The 22,937-nt window shown below is 43.4% G+C and overlaps 1 long non-coding RNA gene across 5 annotated transcripts in view; it reads left to right on the top strand.

Moving 5' to 3' along the window:
- The window catches only part of LOC114842547 (uncharacterized), a 93,203-nt gene that overhangs the window by 14,768 nt on the left and 55,498 nt on the right, over positions 1–22,937 (top strand). Inside the window, exon 3 of one of the 5 annotated variants that reach the window (XR_003783450.3) lies at positions 10,172–10,621. The exons of the other annotated variants lie outside the window; for them this stretch is intronic. This is a non-coding gene — a long non-coding RNA (uncharacterized LOC114842547). Of the gene's footprint in view, positions 1–10,171; positions 10,622–22,937 lie in introns of those variants that run through there. 5 annotated transcript variants of the gene reach the window in all.

The following is a 22,937-nucleotide window of genomic DNA, read 5'->3' as shown; positions in this document are numbered from 1 at the left end:
TCCCAGGCGAGATCTGACACTATTCATTGGATTTGCCTCCAGTTACAGAAATATCTCTCTTTTATCAATCTTTGAGAGAGAAATATGTCTTTCCACTCCCACTCCATCGCCACCACAGCCTATTCTGTATTTCCCTGCTACATAAAAGCATTTTTGCTTAATTCATTTCACTGAGCAACAGGAAAAATGACAATGTGACAAAGATTGGTAGGATTCACATCACCAGTCTTAATCCACTGAGCCATAGGGATCCCTCCTAATGCTGCATCAAAATATGCTTAGTCAGAAGTTATTATTCCTAGAGGTGAAGACCCCAAATGGCAGATACCTCCGCTTCTTTCAGACAGTTTGTCATCTCCACCTAAGAATTTATGAAACCATGGCACAGCTTACCAGTGAGGTCAGGGTTTGCAGGAGACTTTGATTGAAGGTAAAGCCCGAGCACAGTGGAAGCAATTTACTGAAATGCGTCATTTGTTGCTGCTAATCTGAGGCGTTTATGACACACTGCAGATGGCAGATTTGAAGTGTCAGCAGCTGTTTCACTCCAGCAAAATAACAGGTAGCACAACTGAAAACTTGTAGACAAAGTTTGCACCCTGGTTTAACATCTATTAACAACTGGGTCTTTTGTCACTGTTTAATACCTCAAATTAACATTCCAAGCAGGTTTCAAGGTTATAATGTGTCCTGCTTGCTGCATATGGCTGTATCTTACTTGTGTCCCTTTAGAATAATATGTAGAGAAATGAATATGCTCAGTGTTTGTATGGTATTTATCACTATTTTCATTGTTTAAGCCCTTTCACCTCTAGTCCTTTAGTCAAGTATTAATTTGTTAAAATTTAACATATAGCAAAGTGCCTTCAATTTTATGATTTATTTAGTCATCTATCACATTTTAATAGGATTGGGCAACACATTGGCTTATGTAGAATTAAGAAAATGGAAAAAATGGACATTCAGGTATTTTATACAAATATTTATTCAATAATAGGGAGGTTGCTATAATATCATAATACAGTAGAATTTTGCTATAATAATAAGAATACTTCTTGGTCTTAGTATAAACCAGGCTACAGGTACAGTTAGCTGGCAGCAAACTAGCTAATGTAGCTCGTTAGTAACTGGAAATGCTCATCATCAAATTCGTTAAATAACTGTCAGAATTGTGTTACAGCTTTAATTCATGTAAAACACAAACCTCTCGACATCATGTCCCAAATGAGACGATTTAAGAAAACTTGAGCCCAAGGACAAGAGACTAATTTAGTTGAGCTGCACTGTTAAATTGGAGCCGCAGACCTTGCCAGTGAAACTTCTTAAAGCAGCCTCACTGCGCTTAGTCAACAACCTTGAGTGAACGGAGGAGTCAAACCAAGGTGAAGAGATTTTACATGAGGAGGTGGAGGTGGTGCCAAAAACAACAACAGAAAGTAAGGAAATTGTTGCTTTTTGTACATGAGTCAATTACAGCACGGAGCCAACAACCTTGACAAGTTGGTGTATTTATACACATAAGAAAAGTCAGTATTTACAATGTGACTCTAAGCCAAGGGGACTTTGGAGTAAAGCGCTGCCATGCGTTTGTATGTATGTCAAATTAAGCCAAGTTAGTTTGACTGATATGGATATTACTGTGCTGGATATTACCATAGACGCGGTTTTTCCATATTCATGCTGATTATTTTGGTCTCTTCACACAAAGCAGGATAAAATACTGCCTGCTGAACAGTTAGAAACCAATCATAAGCTTTGATGTGAAGCCTTGGCAGACAGCAAGGGTGAGGCAAGTAAGGGGAGGGAGGAGGACGAGTGTTGGGGAGAAAAGAGACGGATGAAGGGAGCGAGAGAGAAAGTCCAAGAAGTGTATGCGCGCATATGTGTGTGTGTGTGTGTGTGTGCGTTAAGGACCCAGTGACAGAGACTTAAGAGCGCGTCCGTTCTGGTCAAGATGAGATGGTTGATGGTGTGTGGACGGCATCCAGGAAGTATCTGGAGTGAAATGGGAGAGCGCTCTGTCCTTTGAGAGCATCTCTTTTAATCATGGCTGTTGGGGCTGTGGGAACCAGCCTCACCACGGAGAGGACACTGTTAATTAGACGGCGTGTTACTGCACATCCCTGTAGAGTCAACACCCTGCACGGCAGTGATTACACCCCGTTTCTGTCTCTCACACGCACAAACACACACAAATCTCACAGTCACACTTGCTCTCAGCCAGCTTTTTAATGCAGCAACCTGCAGAAAATATATCCAAAACATATAAAGACTGCTCTTATGAAGGTATTTTTCTTCGACTGATGTGACCAGAGTTATTCACCAACAAGTGTGTTTGGAATATGTTTTATTATTAGGGGCCTTAAAATGCTGCCATAGCAGCCTCTGTCATACTAGAAGAGCTGTTCTTGGCGGCATTGGTAATATTCAGGTTTGTGGACCGTAGATGAAAAAATCTAGTTCATCTGAAAAGTGTTTCATGACATTTACAGCAGGTCTGGACAACATTTTATTATGAGCATCAGAGCGATTGGTTTGGTGGAACTGGTAGCTCTCTCTTGCCAATTGTGAGAGGAAAGGTGTATTTGCAAGTGAGTGTTTTGTGCGTGTCTCTGCACTGTGTTTATATCTACCTGTAGCTTGTTAAAGGTAAATCTTGTGATGTGCTGTACTATAGCTGTTCATTACAGAGAGCATCCACTAACTACCCACTAAAGTACAGCATGGGTAGTTTAATCCCTGCCTCCTGTCCTTGTCAAGCTTTCCAGCATTGAATAGGTTCCAGTCATGAGCTGAATGCCTGGTTGTGTGCTGCTGACAGTCGAAATGCATTAAGAAGCAAATTTGTCAAGTGAATTGGATAAATATTGTATATTCTGTGTAATACAATACATACAGTAGTGTCCAAGAATGAAACAAAGACCAACCGGTGGTTATACACACACAAGAAAATATTTAATTTTTAAAATAGTCAAGTTTGGGGTGTCAGATATTGTTAGATCAGTTTAAAATCTTGTAGCCTCTACCACATACTGTACAGTAGAAGCTGTGTAAGTTTTGCATTACCTGCAGCTCTGTAACATAAGGGGTTTGTTACCTTCATATCTCTCTTTTTACCCTTCCATCTGGCTTTTTCTCTTTTTCCGCAAGTTGTTCTCTCACATACTTGCATCTGTTTTTCACTGTCACCTCCATGTCGCTGTGAGACACACACAGATCCTCCTCCACTCATGCACACCCTCCTCTCAGCTGCTCTGATGAAGCCATCACTGTCTGTCTGCAGTTGTCTGAATGTTGCTCAGGCAAGACTTAGAGAATTACATTCATCTAGTGTGGTAATTGTCTGTCTTTCTGTCTCTGCACCTCACCGTCTCTGAGCTCTTCTGTGTGTGTTTGCCACCATTTCTCTCCCTCTAAAGGACTTTTGCAGCAGAACAGTTTATTTATAGGGCCAATTAAATCTGGAAGAGATTCTTTGGGCTTGGGTGGAAAATGTGTCTAAAAAGCAGAATAGTTTTACATTTTTTAATCTTGCAGGCCTGCAAGAGCTGTAAACTGCTTGTCATGTTGGGGAGATAGATCATATTTGATCTCAGAAAAACAGGAAGCGATAGACGGTGGGAGCTGAAGTGAGAAGGAAAGGAGAGGGAGACAACATAAGAGAAGCTTTTCTTAATTTTGTAAAAAGTCATCTTCAAGGTCCCCGGAGAATAAACAGCAGGTAAATGACATCTGCTTCAAGAGAGAGGAGGGGAGTTAGGATGGGTTTAACTAAAGGAAAAAGAAGTGAGAGATTCAAAAGTAACTCAGTGATTTTACCACCGTCCAAATCTAATTTACCTTAAAAATGACTTCGATTCTGTGTTGGGGAACATTAGTTTAGGTACTTAACTAATCAATGTGTTTAAAAGTTGAAGAAGCAGCTGTTTTCCCTGGCACTGAATCAGAGTGGTTTGACAGCTGCTCGCCAAGCAGCTCAGAGGCACAGATAAGACAGTCGACTGGTGTGATTCACCGTTGTGTTCAAAGACCATGTCTTAAAATAATACACGGTATGAGCCAGACACTCAGACTTTACAGTGAGATAGCACTATGTGTTCCTTTATGGACCTGGAACAGCTGTTCCTGCTGTGCATTACCATACCAGCCACATCAGCAGAAATTAGTTTTTCTTCAGTGAGAGAGCGTAGCCCATCATTTGAGCACTAAAACGAAGGAGAGGCCACTGCGAAAAGAACAGCATCACGGTAAATGTCGAAACACGTGGAGTAATGTTCTTTAGCAAAGGTGCAAAAAAAAAAAAATAAAGACTTAATAAATAAACGCACACAGACATTTAACAGCAGCTAGACAAAGTCCCTCACTCCTGAAGCTCTGCTCAACACATTATCACGAGGCCAGTGCTGCTAAACGCTGTTAAAGCATCCAGGCTGTTTAGGGAAAGACTTGAAGAGAAACTCACGGCAGAACTTGCCCTCAAAGCCAACGGCGGCCTTGGAGCCAGACCCTGACAACATGACTGATGCTACCTGGCAGCTGACTACACACTCCTACTGTTAGAGACGCAGAAAGATAGAGGGAGACAGCGGGGGGAGATGAATGATTCGGGTCAGTGTCAGAACAGGATTGATTTGGATAAGAACCAAAACCACTGATGGCTTATTGAGACAGAGAGACGGATGGAGCGACAGAGGAAGAATGAGTAATAGATTTTATATACAGGATGTCAAGCTGCCAGTTGGCTTCAGCTGGATGAAGGAGGTCACTGGAGGGGGAGGGGGATGGATAGCACGGCTAAAATGCTCACACACACACACACACACACACACACACACACACTGCACATTTCACTGGCATGGCTGGCAGTCAGATTGGGACCTGATGCTTTTTAAGCACCTCTGCATAATTTATCAGCTATTATTACATTTCATGATTACATTACACCTTGTACACAATAGGGAAAGCCGGGCGGTTTAGAGTGACAGTGCTGTGCTTGAGAACAAATTGTGATGTGCACTCAAACTCCTGGTGCTGTAAAAACATGTAGGTGCCTCATCCCGACGCTCCGCAGAGAATCCCATCTTTTGTCGGGCTATTGTGTGTTCTGCATTGTCCTCTACAGCGGCCAAATGCCCAGAGCCACTGAACACAACACCGAACACAATAGACGGACTCGGAGAGGAGCTGGGTCTTGGCAGCAAGAAGGCGTGCACACACACACACACACACACACACACACACACACACACACACACACACACACACACACACACACACACACACACACACACACACACACACACACACACACACACACCGGTAATCACATACACATATTACAAAACAAACACATACACGCATATACAGTAGTACGCATAAACACAGCCACACATGCTTGTCCACAAATACACGTGTTCTGCACACACACACACCCTCACACACACACACACACACACACACACACACACACACACACATGAGCACACACTCAGCTGCTCAAAGGCACAAAGCTGGCATAACAATGGCAGACAGAGAGGGCCAGACTTGTAGACAAGCCCCTGTGGGGGTTTGAAGGGATGCACAGACACTGCATGTACAGATACACGGGCATTCAGAAAAGAACACACAAAAAGGGCCCACATCCTGAAGGAGACACAGAGGGGGACAGTCTGCAGTCAGAGGATCCTGATTTAAAAGACAGACACAAGACGGGGACTGACAAAAATGATATCAACTCCGTGGAGAGAGAGCGCTGCCGTCTGATGGGACCATGTTCTTCCTGTGTGTTGACTAATGTAGCTCAGGCACTGTCACAAAAAAATGCTGTTGTCAAGTGAATTATATCATGAAAGGAAGGGAAAGTTGTATTCTCCTGGGATCTGCCTGGACGTCTTGGCTCATAGGAAGTTGAGAGTTTGGGCAAAGGGATTTCTTGGCCCTACCGGTTTGTGATGTTTGGAGCGCTGACAGAATATCTGCTGCGGTGTTGGAGAGGACATTTCTGACAGTGGCAGCTATTAGGCATCGCCGTTGCGCCCATGCAGCTGCTCTCAGGAAATATGGACTTCACCGTCTAAATGTGTTTCACGCGAGAACAAACAACGGCATGGGCGCCTCTCCAGAGGGGAGTGATCAGACTCATGGCTGTAGTGACAGAGCAGCCTTAGCAGGTGATGTCACCATAGCCTCCAACGGGTAAACCAGCTTAGAAGTGTGTGTCTGAGAGAGGATTTAAACCCGTTAAGTGGAGCAATGCGGAGAGGGAGAAGCTCAGAAAGATGAGAAAATGTTTCCGTAGAATTCAAGTAATGTTGTAAAAGGCAAGAACACCTGTTGCCAGGTTGTTGTCAGGTAAAAAGGGCTGTAGCGTCAGTTTGTACAGTAGACGCGCAATAAGGACAATGAGGACGTCTGCATGTAGCTTGAGGCAGCTTCAGGAGCAGTCAGACATTTATTTACAGTACCATGAATAAGATGGCTCACAGAGAACGGAACCGGCTGGGGCTCAGTTTGACCGTGGAGCCGCAGCAGCTGAAGTCCGATAACCAGCCTGTTTCTGGTGATTCCGTGGTTGAGGTTAATCTGCTGTAGGCAGCGTCTGCTGCACTGCTCCTAGAATTATGATGGGAAGACTCGCTCACAGGAAGCTCCCACTTGCTGCCACCGCTGCGCTCAATAAATGAGTGTGTTCAGTTTGTCGTCCATTTAGCACCAGCCTGAATGTTTCCTCTTTTGCCACAGTCTCCATAACCGTTGCCTCTGTGTTCCTTGGTCCCTCTGTCTGTCCTTCTTCTCCTCCGCTCTCGCTGCCTGTCTACTTGTTAAAGACAGCAGCTGTGCAGGGATACATCTAGCAGGAAATTCTCCGTCTTGACTAGCTGTCTTCTTGCCTGACGGCACAGAAGCTGAGCGCTGAAGAATCAGGAAGCAGCTTTTATCTTGTCTGTCTCCTGCCTTTTGCTCCCAACTCCCAACTCTGCTTCTGAGAAGAGACGCGGAGACAGAGCGAGAGAGGGGGGGGGGGGTGGCGGCGATAAAAGCAGGACAGTGTGTGGAAATTATATTACACAGAGGGAAATGAAAGGCGTAGAGAGCGAGACAGAAAGCCAGCTCTCTAAGAAAACGCTCCTTCTCTCTCCCCCCGTCTTTCTCCGGCGCCCTGTTTTTCTGGCTGTTTTGATGTATTCAGACAAACCCACAGTGCTCCGATGGTGAAACAGGCGTGCAGACAGAACACAACAGATGAAGAGTGTCAGCTGGTGGTTAGAGGCTCACACATGCTGCTTATCTCCCTCTCTTTCCCTTCCCCAGCTCCTTTGTCACTCTCTCCTTCCACCCGGTCTTCGTGCTCTCTTCATTTCCTCTCTCTCTCCCTCCAGCTTAGCTGTTAAGCTGAACTCATGATCAGCCCTCTCCCAAAAATCAGATCGCCAGGAGGAAGTCGTGGCGTGTACAGTATAGACAGTGCATCTACACCGTTAGGACGCAGCCGCTCCCTTTTGCTTCCAGGCTGCAGGAAATCCCAGTTTCAAGTGATTATTTTAAACACTTGAGTTATTATTTAATCACGGTGTACGCAGGGCAGAAGCACACTGCAGTAAGTGGAGCTTCTGTTGTGTTGCAATGGTTGCATGACTCTATTCATCTGACATAGTCACAGTTCACGCAGGGTATTACATATTCAACATGTTTTCAGTGGGAGTGAAGCCTGGGAGTCCACATACAAGTTGTTTTCAAAAACAGGATGAAATTATTTAAATATTGATGAACACCCATTGTTCTAAAATGACTTCATACCCACTAGTTCATGAATATTATGACTTATTAAAAACACATTCAACAGGTGGGATCATGTCGGCAACAGACCAGACAAGACGCCACACAGAGATTTGAAACAGGAACACACTGAAGGCTGTAAAAGTACAACTACAGATAAGTTAACTTCTGTGTGCTGGGCTTTGCAGAATTAGGACTCATAAGACAATAACGTGATGGAGAGAGAGAAGGTATGGAATGAAACCTCGCCTGGACAGATCTGTTATTGCTGGTTTTATGTTACATACTGTATGTCAACTCTACCTGTTCCAGTTTTAGCCATTGTCACATCTGCAGGTAGACAAATATGTATTTAAATGTTCATCTTGTCCATCTCGGCTAACGGCCAGCACTGTTATCACCTACAAATACATCATGTTGCTTGTATGTATACCACACTCTGCTACATTCATGGCTGTTAGAGGTGATGGATGGTTTTGTGAAGGACAGTGTCATCATAAAACCCGGCTCAGATTTAGAGCCACTGTAATCTACAGTCAGCACTTCTGTCAGACACTTAATGGTTTTACTGCGTCTGAAAATGGCTGCGTTATTGTATTCAGTAGAAAGACCCACATACACACAAATACTTATATGCACATATGCAGGACCACACACACACACACACACACACACATGCACGGACTCATTACAATAATGATCTTGACTAAGTAGCTCTCCAAATTGTAAGAGACTTTTAAAGCACTTTACTTTTCCCTGCATTTGCCTCTGCCACATGCTCACAGCAGACTACAGTGTCTTTCACTTAGTGTGTGTCTGTGTGTTTATGTGAGACCCTCTATTCTTTTATCAGAGCTGTTCCTGGATAGAACATAAAGTGGGACTTCATGCTGGACCCTGCAGAGGTGCTGCCTCGGGGCTGAATCTGCTCGATGAATGCGATTGTGGTAAATGGGAATAATGTTGACAAGTAAAGAGCATCCAACAAAAGCCACGCTAGCTTATGCTTTAGCCTATAGTGCATCACTGGAAACGGCAAGATTTATCCAGGCAGGTTTGAGACCTAGTGAGGGGAGCAGTGCATCTGACAGACACCAGGCCGTGCTCCTCATCCATAGCAGCATCAAGCTATGAAGCAGTGAGGTTGATCCAAGGAGACAGAAGGATGAACAAGGCCAGCAATAAAGATGTTCCCCAACAAAAACCTGCCCCGCAGGTACAGTAGCAGAGGCCTGAGACTGGTATGATGGCTAAACCTTGAGCTTTACCATGATCCAAAGCCTGCAGCCATAGCAAACCACACTTATCCTGACAGTGGGGACATATAAGGATGACAGACAAGAAGAAATGCATTTATTCAAATAGAAGTTGGTAAACAGTAAAAACGACTGTGGCACAAGATTCAGTGTAAAAGACTGTTCCTGGTCAATCTTAGTGTTAATAATAAAAAGCATAGTGTGTGTGTGTGTGTGTGTGTGTGTGTGTGTGTGTGTGTGTGTGTGTGTGTGTGTGTGTGTGTGTGTGTGTGTGTGTGTGTGTGTGTGTGTGTGTGTGTGTGTGTGTGTGTGTGTGTACATCTGTTCATTTACAGGGCGTCTCTCTCTGTCGGTGTGCGGCAGTGTGATTGTGCTCCTGTCTTTGCATCGTGTGTGCGTGCATGCATTGAGGTCACCGGTAATTTGAAGTGTGAACGCTTGGTTTCTCCGCAGCACGATGATTTCCTCTGTCAGCAAACTGTGAGCTGGAAAATGGAGCCATATTATGATGAGATTAACTTTAACGGTCAGGGATTCCAGATCTTTCCAACAAAGTCACTGGCGATTAGGACGTTCAATGACGCTTCCTTCTGCTCTTGTGCAGTTTTCTGCTGCGTTGAGCTCAGTTTAGTTGAGTCCAGTTGCTCTGGTGAAGCCTGAAGTCAAACGGAAACGCTCAGTTAATGATCGCTCCTTGTGTTGTCCTCAGAAATACCACTTTTATTATGGTATGACCTTAAATATCAACCACAGCAGCTGTAAACCTGGAACAGGTGTTTATTTCCTTAAACACTTTCATCCTTTTGAAGCTGTATTATGACACATCATTAAATTTAAGTTCTACAGTCCAGACTTTTATTTAATGTGTAATATGTTCATTAATGAAAAAGCTCTCAGCTGTATGAGAAGCAGAGGTTTGCTCGATAATGTGAGGACAAAATTTTAATAATTGAATCTGCTCCTCCTCGTACCTCTGCTCACACAATTAAAGATCTGAAATGTCAGTTTCTATAACGTCTCCTCTAACAAGTCTGATATCAAAGTAAGCCTTAACTTATTGGAATATGGACATAGCCAGTGGGTTTCATCTTATTATAGGTGAAAAAAGGAAAAGAGCTGTATTTGTCTTTTCTTTGCAGATACAGCAGATGGGGAAGATTAAAGACATCTTGTCCTGACAAGTCAGAAAAGAGAGAGGGAACAATCTGACAAGATTTAACAAACCTATCGCGGAAAAGGAGAACTTCAAACAGAATCAAAACCTGCAGACGATGAAGGCGAGATGCAAACACATCACCTCGGGCTCTGTCTGCCTGTCTGTCTCTCTGCCTGCCTGTCTGTCTGTCAGTCAGTGTGTCTCCCCGTTTCTACACAATACCACCTATCGTGTATCACCACTGCTGCATGCGCGTCCTACTCCCGTGTAGCAATTCGTCTGTCAGGCTGTCGTTAAAAACCTGTTTCCCATTCAAACAAACACCACGGTTCCCGTTTCTGTACTGTCTACTACATAATAAAATATCTTTAAATAGTACTTTGACATTGGATGAGATGTTACAACTGTAGGGTTTGATTACCACTGGTGTGTGTGTGTCTGTGTGCATACCGTAGGTGCGTTTGTGTTTTTGTTTGTGTAACTGACAGCTGGCGGACAAGCTGTCACAGCTCTCTGCTCTGTCGATCCCTATGGACTGATTATTATAGAGCTGTTATCTCTCTCTCTCGCTCTCTCTCTCTCTCTCTCTCTGCATCTCGCACCCCCACACGCGCATCATTGTGACGGTGATACAGTGTAATACTGTACATCACACACACACAGCTCTGTCATCACAACCACTTTAATTAGAACTTTGGAGAAGTGTGCGTGAGCGTGTGTCTGTTCTGTGATTTTCTATCCGGTCTAATCAAACCCGCAGTAATCAAGTCAGCTGCTGACAGAATAGAAGCAAATGTTGCTTTCATATGGGCATCTGACAGACTCATCCAGTCAGAGGCGCACACCTTTTTTATTTATTTTATTTTATAGCTAACTACAAACATTTAAAGCTTCAGCTGAGCTTACTGTATGTTAAACCAAGTGTGTTGATGTTATATATGTATATTCAAACCAACCTTTATTAATCTGCACTCAATCAGATGCTGTACCGTACGTACAGAGTCGCTGTACTCCCTCTGTGGTTCCTCTATCGATGGTGAATTTAGTTACTGTACAGTAAGTAAACATGGCTGCTTACTTCTAGCAAACATATACATAAGCTGCATTTAGGTTCAGATGTGTTTACTCTGCTGGACAACTGTAAAACATTGATTAAAGTGTGTTCTTGAAGAACATTGAGAACAAGCTGACGTCGGTGTGACAGTTTTAAAATGCAACAAGCAGAGCTTCAAGCTGATTCTTAACATAAGCTAAGTAAAAGTTAAACTACAGTACAACAGGTGACAGTAAAGGTTGAAAACACTTGACCTTAGTATTGAGGAAAACCTTTAGGAGTAGTTGATCTTATCATTTACGCTATATTAGCATGGTTCCTCTATGCTGATTTGCAGATGATTGATCTGATCTTTGTAGAAAATGTTAATACTGCATTTATGCTCTTCCGTCTGATATTTTTTTATACTATACATTATTTTCGAGCAGAAAGCTGCTGTAATAACTTAGAGCATCGTGTCTTTGAAGCTGACTGTGGATCTGAATTAGCCATATCTGGCTGGAACTGCTCCTATTGGACCATTAAAGGCAGCACTGAGGCAGGTTGTGCAATTTCTATGGATGTTTAAGAACTTTTATCATTTAGTTGCTTAGTTTGACACTGAATGCACCAAAATGCAGATTATTTACATTAAAATCATATCATGTCGTTAAGCTAATGTTTCATTATAGATATGTGAGCCATTTCTTATCTAAGGTAATGCAGCGTATCCAATTTCTGTTCTGGCCCTTTTATCTTTGTCTGCCTTGTTCTGTCTCCAGCTTCAGAAGCTTCAGCATAGCCGTGCATGTTGTTCTATGTGCCTGTAATTGCCAGTGACAACTGTGTTAATGGATGACAATAGCAGAAAGGAGAGCGCCATATGTCTGAGCCTGGGGGCAGCAAAGAGAATGGCGGGGCAGACAAAGATGAACAGAGAGACAGGGGAGTGAATGAAGGCGGGGAGCGATGGGAGGAAGGATGGGGAGGGATGGGGAATCCAGTGAGACTGTGAGGGAAGGAAAGGAGAGAGCAGGAGGTAGGACGGAGGAAACTGAGCAAGGGAGAGACAAAACAAGTGGAATGAATGAAGTTTGTTCTTAGAAAAAAATTCTAAATCTAAAAAAATAAAGACTAGTAGAGTGTTGACAATGAGCACCTACAATTACTTTTTCAATTTTTACATTTTGTGAATGACCAAGAAGAGAGGAAAAAAGTTCAGTTAATTTATAGCATCAGAAACACTTGATACTGTATTTCAGTTGAGTGTGACAAGATGGGGTCCGTTCTGAATACGCTTGGATTACAGTTTTGGTGGTGTCCTTGTTAAATGGCTGCTGATCTGTAGCACATGTCGTCTCAGTTGCCAAAGCTCCATTTGCAGTGTTCATGAAATCTCAACCTTTCTCTCTCCGTCCCATCTCCTTTCATGTCTCTCCTTTCATCTTCCCATCTCCTCCTCTTTAAACTTCCTGCGTTCGTCTTGTCCTGCTGCATCCAGTTGCACACAAACTCTCCTATTCACATACACTCGTCTTTATCTTCTCACACACGCGGCTCCAAATTATGGACTTAACCGATCCATTAACAGGAAGCGCAGAGAGCGCCAACATGTCAAATATCAGACAGGACAGCTTGAGAGAAGTGGAGGGGACAAAGGAGGAGAGAAGAGGAGAGGAGGGGAGGAGGAGAGGAGGGAACGTCTTATTGAAATGGAAATAGAACAGGCCAATTAAAACGTTTCACTGCAAGCTTGTTTGCATCTCCAGCTCAGCTCTGAGAGATTATATATACAGCATATTATGGAGTAATGAACATGAATAAATTGAACTCCTCAATTACCATGCCATCACCAAGTCTCAATTAATAAACTGCATCTCCCTCTCTCACAATCTAAAGGCATTTACCTTTAAATCACTCGGAGATGGAGGCATTATGCCACGTAGTCCTAATTTATCCGTTTAGGAATATTTAAGTCAGTTACGATGTGAACAATCAAGGCTTATTACTTTTAAAGACACATGTATCTGAAGCAAAAGTGCAAGAGAACTGGTAAGAAGTGTCAAATGCAAAGCCATTATTTGCAGTATGTATTTCAAAAGGCCACTTGCCGTTAGTTCAGTTCAGAGCTATGAATGAGCAGTCACTCATTCTTTTAATGATCTGATCTTTTCTGTAGTTTACACTGAAAATACTCTGAATGCTTAGCAAACCTAAGTGATTGCTTTATCTCAGCTCCGAGTGCTTAATGAGCTAGTTAATAATGCTGCGTACAGAAATGACAACAGCTGCATCTTATCTTGTTATAAGTCTATATATGATGTACTGTATGTGCCACTGTGCTGTGCGGTGTTTATCTTTAAAGGATGCGCCGTATTCCCCAAAGAGGAGGCTGTGGAGGTGACTGCATTGCTGTACTGGAACTGCTGTACATGCTGTACTGCGTGTACAGCACGTCCTGCCTTCCTTTGAGTTGTGTATTTGGTTTCGTGTTTTCCTGAATAGGCCAACATTAACGCTCCTAATGCAGTTTTCTGTCTGCACGCCGCTCTCTGCGATTCTCCTCGTGTTTCCTATAAAGCTGTTTTGAACGCAGCGAGCTTGGCACAGACCTTAAATCACCGTAGTCCTCCTCCACTAGTGGGATGAGAAACACTTGTGTTGCCCAACTCACCTCAGCATTTACTTTAGGCATCAAAGGCCAAGAAATCTCTGAGGACCTAATTTACAGTCGGGCAAGGCTCTTTGTTATGGAGCTGTCACTTGGAGAATTTATAAGCACATTACCAAAGTGCTCAGGAAATGTTTCCCCCACTCCTGTGTGCTTTCTCTATATGCATTCACTAGTGTCCTCTGCTTTGGAATTAGGAGTTTTATGACCTCAATAGGCTCAAAATCAACCAGAAACACCAGTGGGTTCCTCTCACTTACTGTAGCAGACACTCAGCAGCTCAGTCTGTGAATCAGCCTGTCAGTCTGTCTGCACAGCCACAGTCCAGTGTTTTACTAAAGAAGACACTTTAAGTAGTCACACAGTACTCCATACTGTACTGTATGTCATCCTGGAGCCGGAGGTGATGCTGTTTACCATAGATAGATAGATGGATGGATGGATGGATGGATGGATGGATGGATAATGTATACACATTTATACTGTATGTTTGACTGATAGACTGACATGACAGTTTAGCACTGCTGCCTGGTACTGTAGGAGGTCACAGGTACTGTACACTGACCATATTACAGCATGCTCTAAACACTCAGAGGAGGCTGTGCTGCAGCAGAATGCAGATCCCGCACCTCCGTGCATTAGTACAGTAATGTGTAAAGAGTGCGTGAGCAGAGGTGGAACTGAATTTGTTCTGCATGAGAAAACCCCTGTTCTATTTAACCCCACTGGTAAAATGAGCCCTCGTCTGCTTTCATGCACTCTGTCCCACACGTGCTTAGCAACAGGTGCTTTGGAAACCTCGACATGCTTCATCCTAACCACATACTCTCTGATGTGGTTAGGATGGATTAACGGTGCAATAACCTCATTTATTACTGAAATATCTTACTTTTTAGTAATTGACGCCAGTTTAAACGACTGTGTAACGGCCAGTGATTTGAGGCCAATGCTCAAATAAGTACACGGTGAAAACGTACGCAACAGCATATAAAGTGACTTAGTAAGAAAATAGTGCAGCCCTGAGTTTGTGGTAGTGCTGAGGCCTCTGCTCTCTGTCTCACACTCTGACAGTCTCTTAGATGAATGCTCTCTGCTTTCTGGAGCTGACTTTGTTGTTTTCCCAGGCAGCCATGTGCAACTAGGCTAATGAGTACATTTAGCTGGAAAATGCTGAGGTAACACTTTCATCACGCTGTGTGTGAGAGAATGCGCAGCCGTGTGTGTGTGTGTGTGTGTGTGTGTGTGTGTGTGTGTGTGTGTGTGTGTGTGTGTGTGTGTGTGTGTGTGTGTGTGTGTGTGTGTGTGTGTGTGTGTGTGTGTGTGTGTGTGTGTGTGTGTGTGTGTGTGCGCATCATCTGTTTATTAAGGTCACAGAGAGAGATTGAAGTTTGAGCTAAAAAACTAATTAGAGCCCCATCCTATTCCTTGCATCATACCTTTGTGCTCATAACCATCTCTTCCTCAGTGCATTGCTCTGTCTCGCTGTCGAACCTTCCATCTATCATTTTCCAGCTGCCTCCCACTTCTTTGCCTTTGTACTACACACCCCCTCTCCCATGCGTGAACATGCCTCATTTAATTTTAAAAGTTATTCATTCATTTGATTGCATGCATCACCTGCCTTTGTTAGCGGAGTGTATTTCAGATGAAAATTGTAAACCTGGTCATCATCTTATTTACAGGTGTTGTTCATTTTGTTATCTGCCATTTTTGCCAATGAATAGTTCAATTTTATTAAACACTGATTCTGTTACAGCCGTTGATTATAGGAGAGAGATGTTTTGCTAATTAAAAAAGTAGCTGAAAGATTTAAAAAGAAATGAAAGTGTGGTGTGACTGAGCATTTTAAAGGCAGGACAAAGGCTTGGAGTGTGTTGTGCCTCTTGGTTCCTTACTGCTGCAGTAATACAAAGGAAGACAGAAGCTGCTTGTCTGTGCACTTTGGGCTGTTTAGTCTAATTAATTTGATTTCTAATCTAGCATTAGCGAGGCCAGTTCTTCACTTTTGCTTTTCGTGGTGGGTCTGCTTCTCTGCTCTGCTGATGCCCGTCCTCTCAGCATCTGTTCGCCACTGCAGGAAAATAGTTTTTCCCATTGTTTTGCTTTTATACTCTCAAACAGAGCTAACCGAAATCCTTACTGGGGCACTGCAGGCAACCAGCGAAGCTGTACTTCCAAGACACACTTTGGGTTTCTCATTAGTTATAATTACACATTCATTTAATGTTATAACACAAAGGGGATGTAAAATGAAACGGTGTTAACAAAGAACAGCCAGTTAATGTGATCACATGAAGATCCTAACGATGGCGTTTACTCAGCCGCAAAATACAAAGCGATAATGGAAAAAAAACAAAATTCACGCTTGATGATTCAAACTATATTTGGTTACTTGCAGATGTTAGCTCGCCCGTGTCGAGCTACACAATCATTTCCTACAATTCATGCTTATGGCGTTGTGGAGCCAAATCCGCTGCAACATCATTTGCTAATGCTACTGCTTTGCAAATATTTATTTGTCTGCACCCATTTATTTTGTAGGCAATCACCAACAACAGGGGTCAGTGCGTTTGCTGGGAAGAAAGCAAACCAATTACTAGGAGGTTTGTGCTCAGCAAACCATGAAAATGCCATATCACATCATGCAAACAGACGGAACAGATGTTATTTTACCCCCGCATGAGGCACTTGCTGGTAAGCATGAGCGGAACTGCCACTGCGTTGATCTCTGTAACACGACATGCTTTTACATCTGTAGGGGTCAAATACGTCGCATTCAGTCGTCAGTAAAGCCGTAACCTCTCCTCTGTGAAGCCTCACTGGTGTTTGAGCAACATGTCAGATTCTAATGTAACTACATGTCATTTTAGTCTCACAGCGCGCTGTGCATGTGCATGTGCAGTAGCGTGTACTGTGTAGCTCCTCCCCTAATTTGTGCTTGTTCACATACTGTATGTTCACGTACCGTACGTTGGTTTTTCATCAGCTCTCCCACAGTTCACTCTCTCTTTGTTGCAGTACGAGGGGCATCTAGGGTGGAAAGCTTGGTTCTCATTTATTTGGCATAAACAGTAAAAGACCCCAGAGGTGCTGCAGGATGTCTCCGAAGCACATCAATCAGTATAACTATGCAAGAGTCCCCACATTCACTGTAAGATTGTTTTCGTGTCAGCCACTCCCCGTGTCTCCTTCTGAGTGTCTGTCTCCCTCTATTTTGTGCACGGCTCTTCGTTCCTCTCGTTTCCACCCCTCTAATCATACACTTGTATCTCCCCTCGTGTGCATTTGAGGAGCAGAGAGGGGCCAGCTATAGTAATAGGACCATTAATCATTTGGAATAATTTGCAGAAAAATCAGCCAACCTTGTTGAGTTTGACAGTCGCCATATTGGATCTTTATGTCTGGATTATAATAAAGTATATGGTCAGATAAGAAGCGTTGACTGTGGCCCCTCAGAGGCTTTATTTAGCACAGGTTTGACTGCTTTGGTCACATTTCAGCAAAGCTTTTCACCGGGAGAAACCCTCACTATCTGTTTCTGCCTCATGTGTTCAGATGTGGTGTGTGTGTGTGTGTATAAGAGCATGTCTGCCACTCCAAACCATATGGCCATGATACTGCAGGGCTGATGCAGCGGTTTCTGCAGCATCTTATGAAATCAAAGCCATTCTTCTGTTAAAGTCAACTCCAATAACTCTTGTAGTCTATAATTATTAGACTTCACAGGGTCTTTCACCATATGGGAGCCTTTATACTGTACAGTATGTGTTATATAGAACTTAAAGGCAGTTGAGATTTATTCCTCATTCAGTTCACATTAATTTAATGTACTGTATTGTACAGTAGGTGATTTTGTCAGCTTTGCATGACGTGCCTTACTTGTGCAAATATTGAAAGTCATCACTCAGGCAATAACTGTACTTATGCTGTCTCATTTCCCCACTGTGGGGTGAAACTAAGTAAAGTAAATTATCAAAATAAAAATCTTTTGGGTCCTTATTAAGACGTTTGTGTATGTATGCATTCTTGATTTATGGTTGACTGGAACTGACCCCTGGATGAGGCTTTGTATTGGCAAATTTGCCATAAATTTACATAATTAAAGCACTGCAGCCCCCAAAGGCAACGGAGCAGATGCTGCCCGTTTACAACAAATGGGTTTAACTGCAGGAAATGATGTTGTTTGAACATCGAAACCTAGTGGAGATTTAAAACCGTATGTGTGATATGAGATGGAAAATAAACGCTTCATGCAAACTTTTCCATTTCTTTAAACTAAGCATTAAGTCACAGATTGTTCAGAAGGCTTTTATCTGGTTGCTAACCACATGAGTGCTGTTTTAATGAGCTTGGTTCCCAGACGGAAATGTCTCAAAAACCCCCCAATGTCGGGGATTAATAACTTTAGAGCAGGGAGCTATAATAATGAGAATGGAATAATTGTGTCTGTTGTTTGACTGTGTGTTGTAATGTTGTTGTCACCAAGCATGCGGCTACGTGTGAGTCTCTCTCCGTTTGTGTCTGTCTGCTACACACATTGTGCAGCGCAGTGTTGTTGTTGCTATGGAAAGGGCAATGTCACGCATGTATACAAGCGTGTACACACACACACACACACACACACACACACACACACACACACACACACACACACACACACACACACACACACACACACACACACACACACACACACAGCAGTAATGTTACACATGAAGGATGTCAGTAATGGGATTCTGGTCAGGCCAGTGTGACCATGCTGTACTGAGCTAAGGTCATTGATACCATATCTGGAGCTGAGAGACACAATTTGGGGAGATGGAGGGAGCACCACTGGATGGCTAAGAGAGGAAAACAAAGGGGGAGGCTGGCAGAAAATGAATATGGCATGTTTGGAACATAAATTACCTTCTATACATAAAGTGATGCAGCACCAAGGTTCCTTTTATTACACATACGGTCTGTTTTGCTCGCTTCTACTTTTCACTCTTATTTCAGCTACTCATTTTTTTGTCTTTTTCCTCTCCTCTCTCCTCTCACACCTCCTTAGACAGGGCTATTTTCTGCCTGTCAGCCAGTTTGCAGACAAGCACTGTTTTCCACCCTGGTGAGAGTCCTTTCCAGAGTGTGTGTGTGTGTGTGTTTGCGTTTGCGCGCGCGTTTTGTACAAGTGGTCATTTGATTCCTGTTTAGATTTGTGTCTGCGGCTGTGCATGTACTGTACAGTATGCGTGTGAGCGAGGGAGAGAGCGAGAGAGAGAGGAAAACGGCATATTTTATAAGTGGCCATTTGCTTCCTGTGCTTGTACACCTGCGTGTGTGCGTGTTGGTGTGTGTATGTGTGTGTTCTCCTGTTGTGACAGTGTTGAAATCCAAGCTGACATCCCCTTCTCCCTGCAACAGCATATGCCCCTCAGCAAGACCACTGGGAGACTACAGAGAGAGCGAAAGAGGGAGGGGGACGCGGAAAGGGGGGCGCGAGCGAGCGCGGAGGAGGGCAAAAATAGAGAGAACAGGGGGAGACAATGGGTAATGACAAAAGGGGGGAAGCGAATGAAAAGAGAGGCGCAGTAGAAGGAAAAACAGCAGAGAGACGCAGCCAAAGAGGACGAGAGAGGAATAGGAAGAGAGGCACGAACGGAGGGAGAGAAAGCACCCCCACTGTGCTCCTATTCAGCCCTGCTAACGTTGGCATGTGTTAAATGTAAGGCTGCTGGCTGACTCACCACGCTACCAGCTCATATTCAGCACTCTCCACTGCTCTTGTCTGACAGCGAGGCAGAGGCAGCGAGAGCAGCTAGCAGCTTACGTTCAACACTGTCCACTTCACCGACGGAGTCAGAGGCCACCGGCGAGCGACCGCCACTGCCTTAACAAGGCCGTCAGTGGTACGAGACGTTTTCCATCCGTTAGACTTGCTGTGCTGTATGCGTAGCACCGAGTCTTTTAGCGAAGCTGAGTGCACTGACCCCTAAAAGGCCCCATCTTCATGCAAGGATGACAAAATGGTTGCTTGGACACGTTCCACCCCCTTTAAACGTTGTACATGTAGTTAGCTACGCCTCCAATATTGTATGAGTAATTGTTGCTTTGGTTGTTCACCTGCAAACATGGAGAATTGTGTGAGTGTATGTATTGTTATATACATTTTTGTTTCCAATTTGTCACATCAGGGTTTTACAGTTTATACATAATCACGTTAACTGTATGTCCATGTAGTTTAAGAGAAACATCTGCCTATGTAGAGTTTCACAATTGGAGATAACAGATTGAAGATTGCGCCTTATCATAGCCAAACATTCAGAATAAATCCATGTTTGACTGCCTCCTGTGTCTCTAGGGTATGTTTGAAGGATCATAATAAAAGTTTCCATGAAAGGAAGGGAATGAAAAGGTAGATGTAGGTGGGATGTGGGGGTTGGGTTGTTAGTCGCTCTGCATGAATCTCGGTTTTCTAACAACATGTTTTACATCTATGGCTGAATTCCCACTGGGCGACGCCACACGAAGGATGTACAGTGCACTTTCCTGGTATTTTCAGGCACTTCTGACAAAAGCCATTTACAATACAGGAGAATGTCAGCGGAGAAACACGGAGGGCTGAGATGAGAGCACCTTGTTAAGACATTTCTTAACAGCGTGTTAACAGCTGTCTCTGTCCTTCACAGACTCACAATTAGCATCTTCATCATTTGACTTTGTCCTACACGTTGTCTTTTTATACTGTGCTATGCATGTGGAAATTAATCCCAATACATTCATTTGCACAGTGTACGATAATATTTTATGTACAACAGCAGTAATTTTAGATGATCAGATGAGCTTTAATTAAAAACACAGAAATGAAATGGCTTTGTTGGAGGTGAAGGAACTGGGTTCAAGGAAAGCGAGTCTGAGGGGGGTGGTTTACTGTTGCACATAATAATATATGCGTGCATGTGTGCATGAAGGTGATCCAGTGGTATTATAATGCATGCTGTGGTCGTGAACAGGACACAGGGTATAGAAGATTGGGAATTCGTTTGTACTATACACATGGTACACCGGCCTTATTTATCCACAGATGAATATAATGCAAAACTACATGTAGGTGTAAACATTTCTATTTCAGCTTTAGAGCAACAAAACCATTTAAGGTCTTTAATGAAATACTGCGGATCCTGTCACGTCGTCTATCTCTCTTTTTTAAAAGCTCTCCTTTCCTCCTGTTCTCCATCTGCCTCCCTTTACTTGTTTCCGCACGTTTCAACACTTTCCACTCCAGGATCCTACCTGCTGATCAGGAGCCTTGATGACCGTAGTGGATGTAAAATGATTTCCTGTGCAATTTTTTCCTCTGACATCAGTAAAATGCCATGAAGGTGGTGTAGGCTGTTTTCTGGGACTGATTGCTTAGGCAAGGTAAAGGAATTCACCATACTGTGCATAAAGCATGACTGACAGACGTGTCTGCAGAAAAGCAGAGCAGTGTGATGCTCTGAACACATCAAAGGCTAAAATGTGTCTTGTTCCTGGTAAAAGTTGGATTTAAAGGTTTATCCAGATTACAAATACATAAATAATATCCACATGCAGATATTTGGGGTTTTGCAACACTTGCACCTCTATTATCATGAGAGAATGACTGATGGTGCTCAGGGCATTTAAAGTATTCCTAGGTACAGATTTTAGTGGAACAGTTTCTGTGGCAGAATGTAGATGAAATGTTGAGGTGACAGGTGTATGAACTGTCATAATCACAGACCTCCTACACAACAGGATACAGACATACAAACCACTATGTAGGAGCCGAATTTAACCCAGATCTTGAAATTAAACCGCAATTGCTGTGCTAGTTTTTTACATTTAGACCGGTTCAGTTTAGATGACGAGAAGAAAATGACTTATGCCCTTACATCCTCAGTTTCTTTTCAAAACTGGGCAAACATGTCTTGTAGCAAATGGACAGCTGGAGTGTGTGTCTGTGTGCTTGGTCACAATATTTCTCCTTCCATACTCTGTTTGACAAAGCTGCTCATGATCTTCAAACCCCCTTCAATAAAGCTCTGTTCTCGTGAGGCCTGATCCCTCCTAACCCCGCCCCCCTCTCTCTCTCCCTCTCTCTCTCCATCCTGTCTCTCTCTCTTCCACCCTTCAGCTATCTGTCTCTCTCGCCCGTGTCTCCGTGTCTTCCCCTCCTGCTGTCTCTCTCTGCTGCTCTCTCCTTTGCCCTTCCCTCTCTCTTTGTTCCAGGGATCAAACGAGTATCTCTCTCGTCCATGCTCCGTCACCTGGGAGAACACACACACACACACGCACACACGCACGCACACACACCTTCACACCCGTCCTGTCGTCTCTCTTTCAGTCTGTAGCACTGCTCGTGTTTCTGTTCAGGACTTTTGAGTAGCCGTGGTCAAAGAATGAGCTAACCTTTCAGCTCACCTATTGCTTTGGATCAAAGAGGAGAGCGAAAGAAAGGGGCCCGGACCAGAGCAGCAATACAAAGACTAAAGCAGAACAATGTCAGACAGGACAGATTAAACGGAAACGGATTTCTCTGAGTTTAACTGAAATGACTATGATAAAGATCAGAGGCAGCTCCAGCTGAAAAAGATTCACTACTACCGTACTTGTGAATTTTAACGCCCACGTGGACCTGGTTAAACTTATATCCTCTTATTGTCTATTTGTGAAGTCAAGATTAGTTAAAATTAGTATAAAACGTTAATGTTAATAATAGCAGATGTGTTGGTATCATGGTCAGAATCAGCAACTTCAATCTTTCTTCATTTGCATTTGATCATGAACGATAGTCACATGAAATCATGAGTAATTTATGTCTATCACTTAGTTACTGTAATCAGACGTCAGTGAAATGCAGGGTTGAGTTACCAAAATCTATTGAATAACAAAAAAGTAAAAAAAGGCATAGATTTGTGTGATATGTGTGAATCTAGTGGGATTAACGGAGGCATGTGTTGCCTCAACCTCTTTTGCTGGAAGGACGTGAGTGGATCTTTCATCAGGACGATTTTTCACCAGGCCTCATTCTGCACATGCTAC

Source organism: Betta splendens, chromosome 16 (genome assembly GCF_900634795.4).
Source record: "Betta splendens chromosome 16, fBetSpl5.4, whole genome shotgun sequence".
NCBI lineage: Eukaryota > Metazoa > Chordata > Actinopteri > Anabantiformes > Osphronemidae > Betta > Betta splendens.
Note: the sequence above shows the minus strand (reverse complement) of the source record. Positions and strands in the feature narration are given on the sequence as shown.